This window comes from Amphibalanus amphitrite, unplaced genomic scaffold (genome assembly GCF_019059575.1).
Source record: "Amphibalanus amphitrite isolate SeventyFive unplaced genomic scaffold, NRLGWU_Aamphi_draft 000423F_arrow, whole genome shotgun sequence".
Classification (NCBI taxonomy): Eukaryota; Metazoa; Arthropoda; class Thecostraca; order Balanomorpha; family Balanidae; genus Amphibalanus; species Amphibalanus amphitrite.
Genome location: NW_024881917.1, coordinates 506804 through 527776, shown reverse-complemented (window position 1 = coordinate 527776; position 20973 = coordinate 506804). Strand labels below are relative to the sequence as shown.

General features: G+C 46.5%; 1 protein-coding gene across 2 annotated transcripts in view; it reads right to left on the bottom strand.

The window, feature by feature from the left end:
- Positions 1 to 20859, bottom strand: part of LOC122391139 (protein SON-like) — a 41633-nt gene extending 20774 nt beyond the window's left edge. Inside the window, exon 1 of one of the 2 annotated variants that reach the window (XM_043384811.1) lies at positions 20612 to 20859. The gene's annotated coding sequence lies outside the window, so the exon portion shown is untranslated. The remainder of the gene's footprint in view (positions 1 to 20611) is intronic. The other variant, XM_043384812.1, reaches the window with a different exon arrangement.
- Between the last annotated feature and the right edge of the window lie 114 nt (positions 20860 to 20973).

Here is a 20973-nt window from a genome sequence, read left to right as displayed (position 1 = left end):
AGCTCCAACATGTATAGGGCAAGGTGACTTCATACGCATTTTCGTGAGTTTGAGGCACTTCTGAACATCGCATGTGAAAACAAATGGCAGCATTAGATTTCTTGGACAAAGCTCGTCTAGAAAGAGCATTTTTGTCAAAAATAAAAAGATGAAAAATTGATTTTTTATTGGTGATGTATAAATAAAAACGATTTTTTATGATTGCTGATGACCAGGACAGTGACTTTGGGTTACATATAACCATGACCATCGGATACGGCGTGAAAAATAAGCAATAAAACATGTGTCGCATGCCCATGTAGCAGAAATAGAAAACCGTGACCTTTCGTGACCTGACCTGACCCTGACCCGTGCTTAGTATGACCCTTATACGCACATGGTATCTTCACTAGGCCTTTGACGTCATTTTTGGTGAGTTTCGAGCAGGAGCTATCGATTCCGCTGTCCGTAAGCCTCATCATGCAAAACCCCAGAATTTGACCTTTGACCTGACCTTGACCCGAAAGTTAACTTCAATCTTAAAATCCTAAGAATTATACTTTTCATTCATGTATTTTTGTTTTAGATGAATTTTCGGCCACGGGCCATGATCACATCAATGCCAAAAAAAAAATTGGCATTGATGTGATCATGGCTCGTGGCCGAAACTTCATCTAAAACAAAAATACATGAATGAAAAGTATAATTTTGTAAGGAGGTCATTCAAAAACAATTAAACGATTTAAATGCCTTACATTCAGCAAGCACTAAACGAATTAAGAAGTGTTAAAATCTTAAGGGTGGTTTGGGAAGGTCTCGTAGAGACCTTTCGAACGCCGCCTCGCGGGGCTCGATTTGACCATTGGTTCTCGACATAACAGGGGGGGGGTCGGATCCGACCCCTCCCCAGGCTGTCGTGGGTACGGAAATAGCCCAGGCGGTGCCGGGTTAAGGAGAGGTAGCTTCGAGAAAAAATACAAATCTTTCTCCATAGTAATATTTTGCGGTAGTATGCAAAGGTTGAGGCAGGTTGAGGCATGTCTAGCACGACCGTTTCATTGCACACGCTGTGGTTCTTCTTAGTTCCTTTTATCGCAATTTTTTTCGCAAATTGCATTTAACCCTCGCCGGCACAGATGCAACCCCCCAAGGTTTTTTCGCGAATAACTCGCGTAAAAAGCGGCCGATCGCGACGAAACTTTCAGTACCCTCGCATTGATCAATTTTACACCTACCCTGAAAATTTCATGACCCTGACCCAAATTACCTTTGACCTGTGACCTCTTTTCCGAGACCATGTTTGGCCGGAATCGCGATTCGGCGTATGTCGGCTCGCATTAGCCGCGCGTTTGCAAGCTTTTCGTGGTTTCAAACGTTCAAACATGTGATTTGATGTTGCTCCCATACATTAGGGTGGGTGTCAAGGTCACCTGAAGGTCAGGTCAGGTCATTGACCTTTGGTGACCTCGGGTGACCTCGGTTCACTTTTTCGAGTTTTACATGTTTCTAGGCTAGTTTTTGGAGCTGAATTCGAATTTAGCAACCATTTGAACATTTACGAAGTAGTTTTGGTGCCTTCGTAACATGTTACGAAGCTGTCAAAGGCGGTTGACACGTATTACGAATACCCGTCACAACCCCTACCGGTTGACCTGACCTGACCTGACCCGACCTGGTCTAAATGCTTAAAGACATCATCTCTGATCAAAACTAACACGATATTCGTGATCAGCACCCCGGAAAACCATATAGCAGCCACACTTTACGACTTTCGAACAGGTCCCGATTTTCCCGGTTTTCGGGTCATTGACCTGACCTGGAAGGTCACCCGATGACCTAGGACCTTAAAATTGGGTATCATCGGCTTCGTCTCGTGACGGGCAACACGCTCGTTTTTTCCGCGAAGCTCTAGCCCGATCAGGGGCCAAACGCGAGGGGGGGTCGTACCCCCCCCCCCTTGTGCCGTCGAAGGACGCAAAATGGCCTGTGCCGGCGAGGGTTAAAAAGACGTTTTTGCTCCTAACTTCGTAGGTACGTAGGGTCATAACTTCATGAATTATCTTTCCATGATAATCAACGAGTATTTGTCTTGGGATGCCGTAAAAGCGAGAAGCTTTGCTGATTTTAACCTATTTCAACTCAGCACATCTCGCATGTTGTCTTCAGACCATAACTGATAGGTACAGGTCTCGCGAGATTAAGCGGTAGGTTTTGCACTTTTACATTTCCGGTTATATCTCAGAAACTAATCGATCTACGATGAAGCCATTTTACACGATCATGGCCGGCTTGTTACCCAACAAGTCGATCGCATCTTCAACACTTAACCCGCGCCCTGGTGGGGTCTGTTTATAACGCGACCTGGTGGGGGGGGGGGCTATTTTTTGCCCCCCCCCGTATCTCCGAAACTACTGGACGGATCCGCAAAATTCAAACGGCGTTCGAAAGGCCTGTCAAATTTGTTGAAGGAAACCAAATTTCATTGACCTCGGGGTCACCGATGACGTCACAGGTCAGGTCAAAGATGAAATGTTTCACCGTTCACGGGTCTTCTAGGGAATGCGCTATAACACCGAGGAAAACGCTTTTCGTCGAGAATCAGCGGTAGGGCGTCAGTTGCCTAGTAGATATGTTGCTATTAGAGGTCACTGGCAATACCAGGTCAGGTCACAGGTCAGGTCACCAAGGGTCACAGGTCAGGTCACATGAGCCCATCTTTACTAAGGTTGTGTGATACATGTTTTATGGCCAATTTTTCATTTCCAACTCAATGGTGTTGGTTATAAGACTATCAGGTACGGCTTAGGTCACTTTCTGGTGAAGTTCAGGTCAAGGTCAGGTCAAGGTCAGGCCAAAAAAGGTCAAATTTTAAAGTTGATAGTTTTGCATGAAATGGGTATTGATTCGATGCAGCTCGTCACGGGGAGTCTAATGGTGGTCTTTGTTTTGCGCTACGGGGTCTAGAATTGCTAAAAATTGAGTTTGAAAATTTAACGTCATCAATTTTGAACAGTTTTTTCGCTATAACTTCGCCAAAAAGAGGTATCAATCTCAAATTTGGTATGTGGATTGAAGGCGGTAAGGACTATCACATATATTCCGGTTTTTGCGAAACCCTTTTTTGGGTCGAAAACGGCAGAACATGACGTCACTCTGACGTCATTTCCGGCCAACCTATCATAGCCTTTGGAAAAATTTTTGGTCACAATGTGTAAAATTGATGTCCGGGAGGGTACTGAAAGTTTGGTGACGATCGGCGCAGCGGTTCTGGAGATTCGAAAAGTCTGGAGGGGGGGGGGGCAAAAAATAGCCCCCCCCCCACCAGGTCGCGGGTTAAAAGCTGAAGACGACGAAGATATGGCCTGAAGTACACAAATTTTTCTAGGTGCAAAACCTACCGTTAAAACCCGCGAGACCTGTACCTACTCGAGCCCCTTGCGCGTGGCTAACAATAAAATCGCAGTGGGCAGCGCAAAGGTGAATATCTGGAAATGGAAAGGATATCTGTTAGGAAAGAGTATTTTCAGAACCTGGGTGACTGTTCAGGAAATGGCTGCCTTACTTTTTTAATCACGAAGTTTGGGTTCACGAAGTTAGCACCTGGCCTGGACACTTTTTCATTTGGCAGCACAACAAATTTCCAGGGAAAGGGAGACAAAAAGGCCACACACTTACATACACGACATAGATCTAGCAAACCAAACACCGCCTGTTAAACTTTTTTTTAGTCTGGGAACACCTTTCGTGAGGGCCAGTAAATGTGAATGCCAAATTGATCTGAATTGACACTATCGTGGTCTGAATGCGATATATCGTCCGTCTGGCATAGTGCACGACAATATGCTGCAGCCCTTCTGCTGCAGTGCTCGCTTAAGAAAATCAGCAATCCCGTACATGACCTCACTCCTCAATGAAGACATGTGTATGGAACTGTAGAACGTGTTTGGTGTTTGCGCGTTTTGTACTGCATGGAACATGTGCTGTATGAGAGAATCCTCAAAGCCATGTACTGAAAATATACCGTCCTCTCTCCTCTCTCCTCTCTCTCTCTCTCTCCTCCTCTCTCTCTCCTCTCTCTCCTCTCTCTCTCTCTCTCTCTCTCTCTCTCTCTCTCTCTCTCTCTCTCTCTCTCTCTCTCTCTCTCTCTCTCTCTCTCTCTCTCTCTCTCTCTCTCTCTCTCTCTCTCTCTCTCTGCACAATGCGTGAGTTTCCTAACCCGGCGGTAGCGAGGCTACCGCCGGGGATATCTACGTAGCTTGACCCGTGTTCCTATACCGGCCCTCCCCAGCAGAGGGGACCCCTGACGGATTTCTGCTCATTCACGCTCAACTGGGGTCCCCCTGACGGACCTTGAAGGGTCATTTTAAAAGTTTGACCTCAGGCCAAGGTCATGACCTGACCGGAAAAGGTCATGTTGCATATCAGTCGGACAACATTGTCGAACCGCACTCAACTATGTAGTGTTCTTATCGCCCTTGCATGTCTCTAGAAAAGTAAGTGTCAAAAAATTGCTGACCTGAGGTGACCTCAGGGGCATAACGAGGGGGGTTCTGGTTGGCAATTTTCCGATTCAGTGTCATATTTACCTGTATCCTGATGTTTGAGAGTGTTAAGTACCTACGGCTTGAGAGGTCGCAGAATTGAGCTGACCTTATGTCACCGATATTATAATTCACGGATGTACAAATTGTTTGTAGTGATACCCTCATGCCATACCATGAGTTTCAAACTTCTAAGAGATAAACTGCAGGAACGACAGAATCGCAAAGCCTGGAGTTTTCACAACACGTGTGGAAATGGTACATTATTCGGCGAGTCAAAAAGGGCAGCGCTATGCGCCACCGTTCGTAAAATATTCAAGGAAAAAACATAGGAACGTACCGACAGATGCCCCACCCTAGCGCGGGCGGGACTCAGGCCGGCAGAGATGACACGATCTGCCGGTCATAATGTAGACTCCTAGCCATGAACCGCCAGCGCCATCGACCGTCTCGTCAGCCAGCCCCGAGAAACCGCCTCTCTTGCCGAACATTGTTTCACGCGTATGACGGTTCACCGCCGGAAACATACAAATTAGTTGCTTTCCGTGGTAGTGCCCGGTCATCAATGGCGTAGTGCGCTGCCTGGGGATGGCGCACCTAATTCCGTGTTGCAGCGAGGCCCTTACCAAAATTCCCAATTCAGCGGGCAGTTCAACTCACCACCGACCGGCAGAACCAGATACTCTGCTGATAGCCAGGAAAATCGACGCCAGCGAAATTCTGGACAACAGTAAAGTGTACCACTAGATCACTAGACCACGCCAGGTAAGCCCACTGCCCAGCTTATTGCGCCAACGGATACAATTTAACCCGCGCCCCACTGGGGGGGCTATTTATAGCCCCCCTCCCGTTTTTATGCAATAACTTCCAAACCGCTTGACGTATCGACGCCAAACTTTCAGTACCTTCGGCTGCATCAATTTGACACCTTGTGTCAAAATTTGAACTTCGTACCTACCATAGGTCGGCCGGAAATGACGTCAGAGTGACGTCATGTTCGGCCGATTTCGACGCAAAACATTGAACCACGGCAATCGCTCCCAAGAGCTCAGTTTTTAAGCTAGATCCAATTTCTTTGCATGAGAGGACTCAGAATATGCGCTATCAAACTGCTATCTCGGATTTTCAAAATTTTGAAAATTCCGAAAATTTTATATAATTTAATTAAAAATTTATATTTTTACATTTTTTTTTCAATTTTTTTTTGACTTTTGGAAAAAACCGGAATATGTGATAGAACGCATTATTATGACTAACTCTAGCAAGTTTTAGCTAATTATCTTCAAAAATGGCCAAGTTATACGCATTATTGCAAAAAATTAACAATTATTAATTTTTCAAATCAATTTTTCAGCACGAATTTGACATCGTACGCCAATATAAATAGCACCATCGTGTTTCCTGAGCTCACACTGCATCCAATAGACACCTTTTTGTTGAAAAATTTTAACTTCAAAATTTGACCTTTTTGACCTGAAAGTGACCTGACCTAAGCTAAATTTGACTCAAAATGACCTCAAATGACACAGACGACATCAAATTCGAAATGTTTGGCCTAAATGGACATAAAACATGTGTCACGTGACCGACGGATGATATAATATTTTCGTGACCTGTGATGACCTGACCTTGACCTGAAAATCAAAGTACAAGTTGGTACCCTCAGAGTATCTAGAGCATCTGTTCACGAGTGTGTGAACTAAAAATGAGCCTGATCTGACTTGTAAGACGGCGGCCAGAGCCCAAAACGTGAAGAAGCCTAAAATGCTAATAATTTTTACTTTGACCTGACCTGTGACGTCATCGGTGACCTCGAGGTCAATGAAATTAGGTTTCGCTCGACAGTTTTTCCGGGGCTATCAGACGCCGTTTGAATTTTGACGATCGGCCCAGTAGTTTCGGAGTTAGGAGGGGGGCTATGAATAACCCCCCCCCCCCCAGTAGGGCGTGTTATACGCAGACCCCAGTGGGCGCGGGTTAAACATCCAACTGAGCTTCGGGCCTTTTTTCGAGTGCTTGCCAAACCGATGACGGACCATTGTCCGATCGTGACATATCGAGGCGAGGGGAGGCGGCTACAGAGTACAGATCCCTTTAACTCGGGCCCTGGCCTACATAGCATCTCAGATTGAGCTACCGAGTCGGTAAAGCCCCAATCGACACAATTGGACCTACCGAATCGACTGTTTTAGTCGCCGCGGCTCGTAGCCCAAAACACGCTCGTTTTATACTAAAGGTGACTTAGGAAAAACATTTATATAAAACGCGTCGAAAAACGGATCATAGGCTGAAGCGGAAACCCTAAGGCGGGTGTATACTGTATAACACTACAACCTCGCCACTTCACTGGTTGAAGACAGCGAAACAGCCGAGGCGTCCTAAGACCACCGTTGCGATTTCATTAATAAATCTCCACTAGCATAAGGAACCGTGCGAATCATGCACGTCTACATCGGCCACTGCCCACCTGACCTAGCTATAGTAGTCGCATTCCACAACCGTCGCACATCTAACGCGGTTCCAGATCAATGTCAACAACACTTTCAGCGCGGTGTAAGCATGCGGAGTGTACGGCCCCAGCGGCCGCCGAACACTCGCACGCCGGAGATGTAAAAACGAAACAATCTGGAGCCGCGCCGTTCTGAGAACGGATGCCCAGCACTCAGAAGTGGTGTTGGTTTGCGCGTAGCTGACGTGGAGACCTAAACACCGTGCGTACTAGCAGTTCGCCAACTTAATGTGATCGGCGCAGATGGTTTGGCAACTCTGGTCCCAGGTGGATTTCATGGATTTCAGAGTCAGAGTCGGTGGTGACGAGCCAGGAATCGGAGCCGACCCAGGTGCTGGAATCCCACTCCGATACGCTCTTTATAACCTTAGACGTCCATTGTCGTCCATTGTCCATTGGCTGAGAATTTGCATAATAAAATACATGAGCTAAGAGCTTGCATAATCTTTATAACAAAATACACGCATCCCTATAGCACAGCACATTTCCTTCTGTCCTGAGCGAAACCAATTTCCATCCTCAACAACATAATTTGGTCCTCAAACTCAGTCCCGATGACCCGAACGTAGCTTGGCTTCCCGGTCTCCCTCTGCGATGAGGCTGATATTCCAAGGTCAATCAGAAAGCCGTTGAGGGTGATTCTCATCCCGGTACAAATTTAAATGGTTTCTGATCCGCGCGATTCGGCCTTTATTCCACAGCATGCCACTAATCGACGCTACCAGGCATTAGCGACAGGGTTTCTATGGAAATGTGAGCAAAACTGGAGATTCTGCTTGCCCAGCGACAATACCTGGAAGCGTCAGGCAGCGGGGAGCCGCGAAACATGGCCCAAAACTGACAGGTTAGGTCAAAGATCAGGTTAAAAGAGGTCATCAAAGGTCAAATGTTCACGGCTCAGTGAGCCGTGAACATTTGAGCTATGGGCTTACCCATAGCTCAAAGCACGGCTCATAGCCACGAAAAGATCGGCGATGGCTCGTGAACTAAAAGCCATAACATCGTGGAAAATGCATTCGATAGGCTTTTACAAGCCTTTTCACTAATCTGCTCTCAGATATGATCGAATCTCAATAATTCAGCCTCGGATGGCTAAAAATACCAAAATTGACGCTTTTAGATTAAAAAAACAGTTTCGACACAAAGCTTGTATGACATTTTTCAAAGGCAAAGTGTTTCTCTAGCCAAGACGAGTCGCATCAACTGAAAGGCGATCTAAAAGCCTTAATCCTCGCCCTGGCAGGGGGCTCGATGCGACCCCCCTAACCTTTTTCAAAGATAGCGTAAAAACGGCGGCAGCGCCGCGAAATTTGGCACAGCTTATGGGACAACCTTTTTACATATGACCTGAAAATTTCAGGTCCGGGTGACCTTGGGTCAGGTCACCAGGTCAGAAAAACCGGTACAAGGTCATAGTCAAATTTCAATTTTCTTTTGCACCTGCCCAACTCACAGTTTTGGACTGATTTCCTTCAAACTTTCAGGGTGTGCTAAGTGTACCGAGTTGTATAACACACAGTTCGGGTTTTCTGATGTCACTGACCTGCAGCCGGTTCGCGTTGGCGCACAAGGCCCTAGTGCCACTTGATTTCAAGTCTCACTAGGCGATTTCGGTTCGCGCTGAGCCACTAAGCCGATTGGTGTAAAATGCCGCTTAGTGTCACTACCTTCAAGTGTCATTTGGCCACCTAGTCTTACTAGCTTCCTAGTGCGTCATCTCGAATCGACCCCTGAGGTCAGTTAGAGGTCATTACGTCGTAATGTTAAGCCTATGGGAAAATACTAAATTCGGAAAATACTGGAGATATCCGCTTCGTTCTATCACTTTTGTGCTTTGAAACCACAGTAATCAACAGCAGGTCACTTGGTGCTTCTTTGTTTGGTGTACTTATCCATGGGTCAGGTCAAATGAGGTCAACTGAGGTCAAATGACGTTTTTGCCAATAACTTGGCACATAATGACGCTAGAGCTTAAAAAATGGTGTCATTGTGTTCCTTAACAGCCGAATCGAATGATATGCGATATGATGCAATTTGGTTAACCTGAACCTAATTAATTAATTACAGTTTACTTAAAATTTAAGAAAAACTTTAAGTACAATTTATCAAGCTAAAAAGTATATCATTCGACGCGCCTTGAGGTGCTGAGTTCACTGGTGCTTTTCTGTTTGCTCTATCTTAAAGTTATAACCGAAAAACTTTTGACCTGTTTTTAGCGAAATTTTTACATTTATACCCCCCAAAACCCCCCTAAATATTGACCTAGAGTAACCAAATTTGGACAGGGGCGAGAACTCTAGGGGGCCCACCCACCTACCAAATTTGGTGTTTCTAGATGCCATAGGAGCCAATCGCGAGGGGGGTCGCATCGACCCCCCTTGCCAGGCCGTGTTATGAAAAATGCCCTGCCAGGGCGAGGGTTAACTTACATTTTCTTATGCAAGTTTTGCTCCGTCCCGCTACGCTCAATGCCCGCGCAGGGAAAGTTAGCGAGGTTTTACTGGCAGAGGCTGTACCAGTGACAGCTGCTCGGCCCTGCGACCGGTCAAAAGCTTGCCCCGCCCCGCCGGGCGCTATCCCCACTCCAGCCCAGCTGAGGCCGGTACAACCTCTGACAGCTCAGAGCGGTCAGCTTTCCTGATGCCTAGCTGATTTGAGCAAAGTAGACATAAACAAATGCAAATTCATACATGATGCGAAAAAGACAGAGCAATCAATCTTCCTCTCAGGTATCCAGATCCTGAACAACGAAGTACCGACTTGAATCGGTAAACTAACAAATATGACGTCCGTTTAGTAGGGCGACAGCCGAACGTCCCTCCTTCCGCAGCCCGTCAGGAAGCCGAGAGCGCCGGGTCTGCGCGCTTGAGGGTCTATCGACGATAAGGGTTATTTCACGCTTTTGTGTGGCTTACTTTGATCCATCGTGACACTGAGTTGCGTGATTGCGCCTTGTTCCCGGCTGCAAGAGACGCATATTAACCCGCGCCCCAGTGGCGGTTTCAGCCAACTTCGCCCTAGTGGGGGGGGGGGGGGGCATATGTTACCACCCAGCTCTAACTAAAAAACTAAGAGGGCTAGAAAGACGCGGTAAAAAGCAGTCGATAGCTCTTAATACGTGCGTTTGAACGTATTTCGATCATTTTTCATCTTAGAGTAATATTGGGGTCACTGGAGGTCATCAAAGGTCAAAATTTGCCAAATGTCAATTATATTTTTCAGAAAACCTGCAGTTATCTCAAGAACTATGATAGCTAGAAAAACGCATGGAAAAGCAATCTATAGCTTTTGAACTCTTCTTTTAAAGGGACTATCCCACCTTCTAAAATGTTGTTAAAACCAGTTAAATTGTGCCTGACTTTATAGATTGGATGACCAGGAGCACGGTTCTGGCATTTATTTTTCATTAAACATCTTAGGCTTCCCATATTCCAAACACAAACTTTCAAATATGTGACGTCACAGCCCAAAATTACCTCCTTCCCCAGGCCACATTACTGTCATAAAGCTGATTCTTTTTACTCTGTAGGCACCACAACAAAGTTCAGACCAAGTTTTAAGCGATTTTTCAACGAACAAACCCATTTAAATCAGAATGACTAAACGAGGTGACGTCACACTAACGGTCGCTCCGTGTTGAAGATAGGGCCTTGTACAAGGCCCATTTTCAAATGAAGGGAACGAATTTCTTCAACACCAAGAGGCCGCGGGGGTTGCAACCTAGATAGATAGTGGTTTCTGAACCTCGCCGCAAACTTGGCTATCTCAACTCAAACCCCATGTTAAAGGTGGGATAGTCCCTTTAAGGTATTCATCAAAATTGACCTCAGGTCAACGGTTAAGCCTCCATAGGTCAAATATTGTGAAAATAGCTGTTTTTGGATAAAACTTTTTCACGAATAACTTTTGAACCAGCAAAGCTGAAGAATTGGCAATGGCACTATCGTGTTTTTCTCATTCGAAACATATATATTTTTACCTGGAAAGGTCAGGTGAAATTTTGACCTCAGGTCAAGGTCACGTACGTGACCCAAATAGGTCATGTTGCATATCATTCGATGCGTCTCGACAAGACGAACACAATGAAGCCATCCCCAGCGTTATACCTCTTTCCAATCTTATTGGCAAAATCTGTTTGTAGTCTTCAATGACCTCGGATGACCTTTCTAGAGGCTATCAGCAAAAAAGACACCTTGGTTGTCACGGGTGGTCCAAATCATTGTGATACTGAAATATTTGGACTGTTCCTATGCGTAAACACGGATCTAGAGGCATTTTCATTTTCTCCCTTGACTTATAATGGAAAGGTCACAACACTGTCCTGACCTTAGGGCACGGATATAAAAAATCCGAGATAAACAAATTATAGGTGCCCATAAATCATGCAATCCACCGAGTTTAAAATCTCTCTTACAAACACTGCAGGCTGGACATGATTGCAAACTGTTGTTTAAGCTTGGTCAGTTATCTTAACCTGGTGACCTGACCTGACATGACCTGGAGTCAAAAATTTCACACACTGTCCAAAATTGACATACAGAAAGATACTCCAAGCAGCGCAGCGCTACGCGCCGCAGTTTTTTTATTCACAACGCAAAAAACGCGACAGGGTGGTAACATGCCCCCCCCCCCCTACTGGGGCGAAGGCAATTGATAATATTTTTTCGCTACATATTGTTCTTTTGGCATTCAGCTTTCGCTGGAAAACGAAAAAAGCATGTCTGTGATTTCAAGAACGTCCTAATGCAATAATAGGTACTACGTTTTTACAAAAACGCATTTTTAAAAAAAAAGGCCATCGAACGATTTTGATAAAAAATACCTACATTTTTTTGAATCAGCTCACCGTCAGCTTTCAAATGGTATATTTCGTTTCTTTTGTGGATGAAATGACTTTCTGACGAACCGTGAGTGAGGCGCCCTCGGTGCAAGCCAGGCCAGGCCCTTTGAGGTTCCCAGAGGCGTCGGTGTGGATGGGGCCCCCACAGGCGGGTGTGGGATCCGTTGAGGTTTGGACGTGAGGCCCTCAGGGGCCGGCGTGGTGCTCTCAGCTGCCGGCGTAGTGCTCTCAGAGGCCGGCGTGGTGCTCTCAAGAGGCCGGTGGGGGCTTCCGAGTAGCCAGTGGAAGTGGCGCCCTCAGTCATCGGCGAATGGCCGTGGCTGATGAGCTGGTGTGGGGCCCTCATAGGAAGGCAACGGTGTGAGACCCTCAGAGATGTTGGTGTGAAGCCTTTACACTTTACAGTTGCATGTTCAGGGCAATGAGTGCGCTGGCGTGGGGCCCTCAGAGGCCGGTATGGAATTAAAGCTCAGCAACACTAAGTGTCGTGTGTCGTGTCTTCGGCAGTACCCTCAAAATCATCGTGTAGAACCCTCAGAGCCACCGGCTAGGGGTCTTTAGAGGCACTGGTATGGGCCGTGGGGCCCTCACAGGTGCCGGTGTGGGGCCCACAGACGCAATGGTGCGGGCTTCACAGAAGTGCTGGTGTGGGCCCTCTGATGTGCTAGTGAGACCCTTAGAGGCGCCGGTGAGGGTCCTCACAGGTGCCGTTGCGGGCCCTCAGAGACACTGGTGTGAGGCCGTCACAGACGAGAGTGGGACATTTAGAGCTGCTGGCACGAACAGTATAAGCCAGCAGAGCGCTCCCAGACAACGACAAGGGCCCTCAGAGGCCGGTGGTACCCTTAGAAGTTCTTCGGGGTTTCTCGAGCCCTGCGCGGTATTCTCAGACGCTTGTGGGGCCCTCAAAAGTCACCGGTGGGTGGCCGTCAGATGCGCAGGTATGGGCTCCCAGAGGTGCCGGTGATGGGCTCTCAGAGGTGCCGATATATGGCCTTAACCCGCGCCGGGCCGGGGGGTCTCAACACTCGGCTAACTCGGCTCATGGGCCACGTAGCGACACGCGGTAAGCGGCATTCGAAAGAGCGTCAACAATAATGACCAAAACACTGCGGTCATTTTTTTAGGTAAGATCAAAGGTCAAGCCGCCAGAGGTCATCAAAGGTCAAATTTTGTCCATTTTAACAATTTTGGAAACTGCCAATGGCTAACTCGGGAACCGATAGAGCTACAGCACTGCGAGAAAGTGCATTCGATAGCTCTTTTAACGCTCTTTCGCCAGCATGTGCTCAGAATTGACCTCAGGTCAATGGTTCAGCCTCCGGAGGGCAAAAACTAAAAAAAAAAAACATTCTTATGAAAAAAAACGTTTCTGTGCAATAATTTTTGACTCCAGGACCTGGCGACGTTTATTTTGCGAACATCGTGTTCCTCTCGTCGAGATGCGTCGAATGAACTAAAATTTGACCTTGAAAAGTCATGTTGAAAATTTGACCTCAGTTCAAAGTCATGATCTGACCGGAAAAGGTCACGTTGCTTATCAGTCGATCCGTATCGTCGAGCTGCACACATCTGAGGAGTTTTCATCGCTCTAGCATGTCTCTATCAAAAGTTATTGTCAAAAAAACTCCTGGGAACTTTTCATGACCTGGTGACCTCAGGGACATAAGGAGAGGTCACGGGTGCCATTTTTCGGTTTAACTTGTCGAGTTTACCTGTAACACCGTGTTTGAGAGTGTTTGGAATGGGGTTTGTCCGAAAAATGCGCCTTACAATTTTCTCCCATCGACTTATAATGGAGGGGTCGCTAAATTGACCTGACCTTAGGGCACCGAAATCAAATTCCGAGATGTACACTTTGTATATACTGTTACTCTTATCAATCGCTGAAAGTTTCAAGGCGATCGTTCGGTCGGTGCAGCTATGACGAGGATTCTAACTTTTTCTGAGGTGAGGTCACTTGACGTGACCTGGTGACCTGACCCTGAACGACCTGAGCCTGAAATTTTCACAACATGTGCGGAAAACGAACAGGTATGCCAAAAACATTTTTGATTTTGAAACTTTTTTTTTGAGATATCTGTGAAAAAACGCAGGGGGTCTTCAAACACTTCCGGCCGGGCGCGGGTTAATTAGGGCTAAAGAGCCACTGGTGTCATGGTGTGGGACCCTCAGGGGTGCCGGTGTGGGGACCTCGGAGATGGCAGTGTGGCACCTTCACAGTCGCCGGTGAGGACCTTCACAGGCACCCTTGTGGGAGCCCTCAAACACTGGTTTAGGGCCATCACAGGCGTGTGTGGGGTCTTTAGAGCTGTTGGACGGACCCTTCATAGGCCGAAAAGGTCGGCGGTGCCTTCAGGAACCCCGTGGGGTCCTTCGAGACCGACATGATACTCTCAGACCCCGCTAACAGCTTCATAGTCACCAGTGTCGGGCCGTCAGAGTCGCTGGTGTGGAGCCACCAGAACCGCCGATGTATGGCCTTATGAGGCGCTGGCTGGAATAGGCCCTCAGAGTTGGGGGCATGGGGACCTTAGAAACGCCGATGTGGGGCCCTTAGAGGCGCCGTTGAGGGCCCTACAGTTGGCGTAATGGGCCCTTAGAGTTGCTGGCCCCTAATAGGCCGGCAAGGGCCATCAGGGCTCAGAGGCCGGTAAGGGGCCCTCAGAGGCCGGCAAGGGGCTCTCAGAAGCCGTCGTGGGCCATTATGGAGACTAGCGTGGCTACTTTGGAGCCCATGAGGTGTCCTTGCGAGCCCTGTGGGGCCCTTCTGAGTCACCTTCTGGCCAGAGTAGACCATCAGCGGCCAATTGGCCTCACAGGGCCCCTCGGGCCCGAGGAGCCTCCTAGACCCGATGGGAGGGACACGTGTCCCCTGTCCCCCCTTGGCTACGCCACTGCAACTCAACCCTTCATTAAAGTGGCGGTTTCCCCTCCCGTCAAGCTTGGGTCTGGGAAAGTCGAAACTTCATCACAAAACTCTCGATACAGTCGACTGATTATTGCATAAAAGTGGGTAGTGGCTAACTTGTTAGATGTAAAAAGTCGTCACTTGTTCGATAATGCTACGGTTTAAAACCGACTTTTGATCGGAATCGCAACACTATAGGGTGCGGCAAAAGTTTTGATACCTTACAAATCGTTCCTTCCTTTCAGTAAAAATAATGTAACAGATTCATTACACCGGTCAACATATTCTCCATGAAGCTGGGCACAGCGTGAGACACCAGCCGGTATGCTAGGCACAAAGCTCTGGAGTTCTAAGGGTTGCTGTTTCCCAGGTCTATCTGCCCTCCTTTTCAAGTTGTCCGGGGTCGCTGGGTGGTTCAGTCTTGTCAAGCTCCTGCTGCATTATTCTTTTGGGGTAATTTGATTGGATTTGGATTAATACTGTTCCCTAGCCATATGCCCTTCGCCCAGATATCGGATTGATGCTCTTGGCGGCACCATCTCTAAGTTCTGGCAGACCGATGAGCAGGAGCACCGTCCTTCATGACAAGGCTGGCTGACCTGATATTCCGTAAACCCGCGCTCTGTTGGAGTCTGTTTAAAACGTAACCTGGTGGTGGTGGTGGTGGGGGGGGGGGGGGGCTATTTTTTGCCTCCCCTCGTATCTCCGAAACTACTGGACGGATCCACAAAATTCAAACGGCGTTCGAAAGCCCTGTCAAATTTGTCAACGAAAATCCAATTTTTCATTGACCTCGGGATCAACGATGACGTCACAGGTCAGGACAAAGAAAAAATGTTTTGCCGTTCACGGGTCTTCTAAGGGAATGCGCTATAACATCGAGTAAAACACATCTTATCGAAAATCAGCGATAGGGCGTCAGTTGCCTAGTACATATCGACACCTTTTTTTTAAACCCCACATCTGCTCTCCCGTGAATTTCCAGGAGGCACGAAAGATCTCCTTTTAAAAGTGTCCAATCGTCCGATCCTGATCAAATATGTGTGTTCGTAGGCCTGTTCTGGTATTGCTTTATCTGCCAAGACAGACAAACTTGAGAAAAATCGAGTGATTGTACCTTTTTTGAAGGTCTCTAACCAACTTGTCTGAAATTCACCGGAGAACAAATGTGGGGTTTAAAAAAAGGTGTCGATATGTTGCTAATAGAGGTCTCTGATAATACCACGTCAGGTCAAAGGTCAGGTCACCAAGGGTCAGCACATGAACCCAATTTACTGGGACTGTGCGATGCATGTTCTATGGCCAATTTTTCATTTCCAACTCAATAATGTTGGTTATAAGACCACCAGGAACGGTTTGGGTCACTTCCTGGCGGAGGTCAGGTCAATGTCAGGTCAAAAAACGTCAAATTTCAAAGTTGATATTTTTGCATAAAATGGGTATTGATTCGATGCAGCTCGTCACGGCAAGTTTTTTTCGTTTGACTTGGCCCAAAAAAGATATCGATGTAAAATTTGGTATGTGAATAAAAGTCAGAAGGTAGAGGCTATCTTATATATTCCATTTTTAAGATATGAAAAACGTTTTGAGTTTATAGGCTATTATATTCATTTTTTTATTTTGGGGGGTCAAAATTCAAAAATTTCAGAATTTCGAGATAACAGTTCAGTAGCCCTGGTAATTCTACATCTTTAACGTCTAACATTTTTCTGTATCTTCAAAGCTGTAGGCCTGGTAGCTGTTCCTGCGAAACCTTTTTTTGTCGAAAACGGCAGAACATGACATCACTGTGACGTCATTTCCGGCCAACCTATCATAGCCTTTGGGGAAAAATTTTTGATCGCAATGTGTAAAAATGATAGGTAACCGGGAGGGTACTGAAAGTTTGCTGACGATCGGCGCAGCGGTTCTGGAGATATATCGAAAAGTCTGGAGGGGGAGGAGGGGGGGGGGGGGGGGCAAAAAATAGCTCCCCACCAGCGCGCGGGCTAATGTTGCTCAAACACGAGTTTTATGGGCCTCCAACACGAGTGTGTCCCTCCAATACCGACGGACGATTGTCCCAGAAACCGGATGATTCTATTAATTTAACCTTGTAGCCACACTTTTTGCAGAGTGCTCGGATTTCTTAGGTGATTTCGTTATGACGATTTTGGCGACGGTTGAAATGTGGAAGAGCCGCCCTGATTGGGATCCAAATTAGTCGCTCCCCTTCTCCTTAACCCTCACCGGCACCGGGGGGGGGGGGGTTGATGCACCCCCTAAGTTTGATGCATCCCTTGAGGTTTTTTTTCGCAAATAACTCGCGTAAAAAGCGGCTGATCGCGAAGAAACTTTTCGTACCCACGCATTCATCAAGTTTACACCTACCCTGAAAATCTCATGTCCCTGACCCAAATGACCTTTGACTTGTGACCTATTTTCCGAGACCATGTTTGGCCGGAATCGCGATTCAGCGTATGTCGGCTCGTATTGGTCGCGCGTTTGCAGTCTTTTCGTGGTTTGAAGCGTTCAAATATGTGATTTGATGTTGCTCCCACGCATTAGGGTGGATGTCAAGGTCACCTGAAGGTCAGGTCAGGTCATTGACATTTGATGACCTCAGTTCACTTTTTCGAGTTTTCCTACATGTTTCTAGGCTACTTTTTGGAGCTGAATACGAATTAAGCAGCCATTTAAACATTTTCGAAGTAGTTTTGGTGCCTTCGTAACATGTTACGAAGCTGTCAGAGACGGTTGACACGTACAACGAATACCCGGCAGGACCCCTACTGGTTGACCTGACCTGGCCCGACCTAGCCTAAATGCATAAAAACATCATCTGTGATCAAAACTAACTTGACATTCGTGATCAGCACCCCGAAAAACCTCATAGCAGCCTTACTTAACGACGTTCTAACAGGTCTTGATTTTTCCGACTTTTGGGTCATTGACCTGACCTGGAAGGTCAACCGATGACCTAGGACCTTAAAATCGGGTATCATCGGCTTCCTCTCGTCACGGGCAACACGCTCGTTTTTTCCGCGAAGCTCTAGCTCGATCAGGGGCCAAACGCGCGGGGGTGGGGGTCGTACCCCCCTTGTGCCATCGAAGGACGCAAAATGACTTGTGCCGGCGAGGTTTAAACTTCTTCCACCAGCTCTTAACGGTGAGAACTGGTACCTACTCTTGTCAGGCAACGTCCTTCTGTGTGTTGCCAGCTTAGATGATGCTCATAGCGCGAGTACGCACCGCCAACTGTTAGGGTAGACCCTCAAGCCTAGGCCGTTGGGCGTTGTTTATGCGCCGATCACTGGGTGATTTTTATCTTTGCTGATAGGGCTCAAGAAACGATAAATAATAAGAGTGTGAAATAATAAGAAGGAGAATGAAATTTCTTTCTTAGTTCGAGTGAGTTTCACAAGCACACAGCTGCCAATCGCGCTTCGCTGGCTATTTTCAAGGACAGCAGTTCTAGGTGTTCATCGAGTAGGTAATGATCGATAAGACGGCGGCTTAGCAAGCCTCGTCGATGCCCCTGGTATGACTACCATGGAAGCCAAAGAGCTTGTTACCGTTATTATTTCGACACCCAACAAGGTCCCATCAGCACCCATTCAGGGGAAGATCGCACTGCATTTGGCTATGACATCACAAATTGACTGTAGAAGAAGTACGAAGAGCTCTTGATGACACTCCAGGAATAATATAAAAAAGAAATCAATATTCATAGCTACGATTTGGGGTGGAGGGATTTGTGTAGAAAACGGGAGCAGGGGGAATGATCGTTTGTAGGTATATAGGAAACACATGGCGGATCAAAGGCATGGGTGGGTACCTACTGGGTATGAAACGAGAAGAGGGAAGGACGACTAACACTCCTTTCTCTTTCAAAATTTTTATCGGTAAATCCTAGGCTATTGTAAATCTGTTTTTGTTCACTACTTGTAAAAAATCCCTGAGTTCCTTCTCTTGCCCCTGCTAAACATCTTTCGTGACGTTCCTACGTTTGCCGAGGAAATTACCCATTACCAACAACAATTGGCAATTTGCAAGCTTGAATAGGTAGGTACCCCGCATCGGTTATTACAAATACATCGCAAAAGAACAGCGCATACTTCTCACAGACGCTGCACGCGCCATCCAGTCCATCATCCAACGCACTCTGTCCAAACTGATGGCACGATTTCCGTTATTCTCCGACGATGGACGATGTAGCGAGTCGAACCGTAGAGACATTATTCCACGGCGACCAGCTGCTCGTGGCACACTCGACCCGCTCGGTGGCGGTCACACCGACCGGACACTCTTCAGAGCGGCGAATCCAGTCGGCAGAACTGCACACGTCTTCTACCCTTCGTATCTTCTAAACTAGGTGTTGGTGCTCCGACTTGTCCAATGCACAGAAGCATCGTGCAGTAGGTAGGTATACTCGTATATACCTATACCTATTTATTGTTCGGGTTTCAAATCACGGCTAGACTATCTACTGAAGCCATTCAACCTTCTTGGTCTATTTACTGAAGTCGGAAATCCTCATGTGCGATATGAGGCATAGCTCGCGATAATACCTATTTGGGTTTTCAGGATGCACTTTTCTCAGTTCACATGTACGTGATGTACCTACTGTACCTATCAAAAAGTCCCCAGATTCAATATGGATCTCCTTGTCACCAATTGTCACCGTTTAAAACGACTGCTGGGTAACCTAGAATAATCAAGCTCTGATAAGCATCACATGGTTTTCAAATCATGGATCCCATAATGTCTTGCCTGAAACACATTTGTGTGCTTAAGTGTTCATAAAAAGGCAAACAATATATTGAAACAGATGTCATGAAAAGATACCCAAACCATTAAATTATAGGCATCCTTCCATGGCATGTTAGTCTTCAATAGTCCATAATCCCACACCTACCAGTTGAGGCATCCCATGGAAATGTCAAACTATGACATCCATTTGCAATGCATGCAAGAACCAAACAATTTCCAGCATATTGGTGTAACTCCTGCTGACTGGACTATTTCTGAACCAGGAGCATGCAACAATGACAGCTTACAACATTTGATGTGATGATGATAATGATGATGATGATGATGATGCTTCTTTGCTACATGATCAATGTGTCTGTTCCCATCACTCCTCCAACCTCCTCTATACTACTCTAACCTACTCTTCATTGAAAAATTGTTCCTGTTGCTCCTCCAACGGCCTCCAACCTCCTCTCAGCTCCACTTCTCGCCACCATTATTCTCCTCCCTCATTCCAAACAAGGGTCAGGAGACACACATAAAACAAGCATGAAAAAACTTATGAGAATGAGTGGTACCTAAAGAAATGTTTTTGGGGATTCAAGAGATATTTTCAAAAGGTAATTGATTTGTTATTCCCTTTAAAGTAAAAATTGTGTTAATCTAAAAATAAATAAATATTTTGTGCACTTTAAATTGGCTTCTCTTAACCTGCTTATTTCCTCTCTCAGGTGTTCCTATGGTGGCATTGAGGGCCCCAATGCACCTCCAAGCGCCTCTTCAATCTCAATTATTATAATGAATTTTTTTTAGGAGCAAGCAGAACAAACCCAGTGTATCCGTCGGTAGGCAAGTAGAAATGTCAATCCTCCTCGGAACCGCCCGACCCGCCCACGCTGGCTCAAAGCAAAATCTTGCTTTTTTAGTGAATTTTGAACTCTGAGCATTTGTTATTGTTATCAAATGATAAATATGCAAACACCTTCGCGAATACGGAATATAGTTAGCTCGGTGCCTGCTGATGTAGGTACTCAATAATTTGCTTTGACTCTCGGCAGTTGACACATTCCCTTTAAAATGCTAAAAAAATACCTACCTACCTTTAACTTACGAAGACAAGATGAAGCTGTCGCACACACCCGTAGATAAACCTCGAGCACACTTGTTATTTATGCATTTCACTTAAAATAATCAAAATCGCCCTAATTGTGCGAATCGATCGGATGAAATAAAATTTTCGCTACCTGCGCTGAAAATGCCGCGCGAGTACCCGAGAGTGCGGTTTCAAGGTTGCTACGAAATACAGGAGCAGCCGTGCACACATGACGTCATCGGTTCAGCTAAGACTGCCAGAAAGCGCCGGGCATTGACCTATTATAGACTGTATAGGACCTATAGTCTTGTATAGGTCAGTGGCGCCAATATACCCTGAGTGGCGCCGGGCAATTCCTTTTTCCAACCA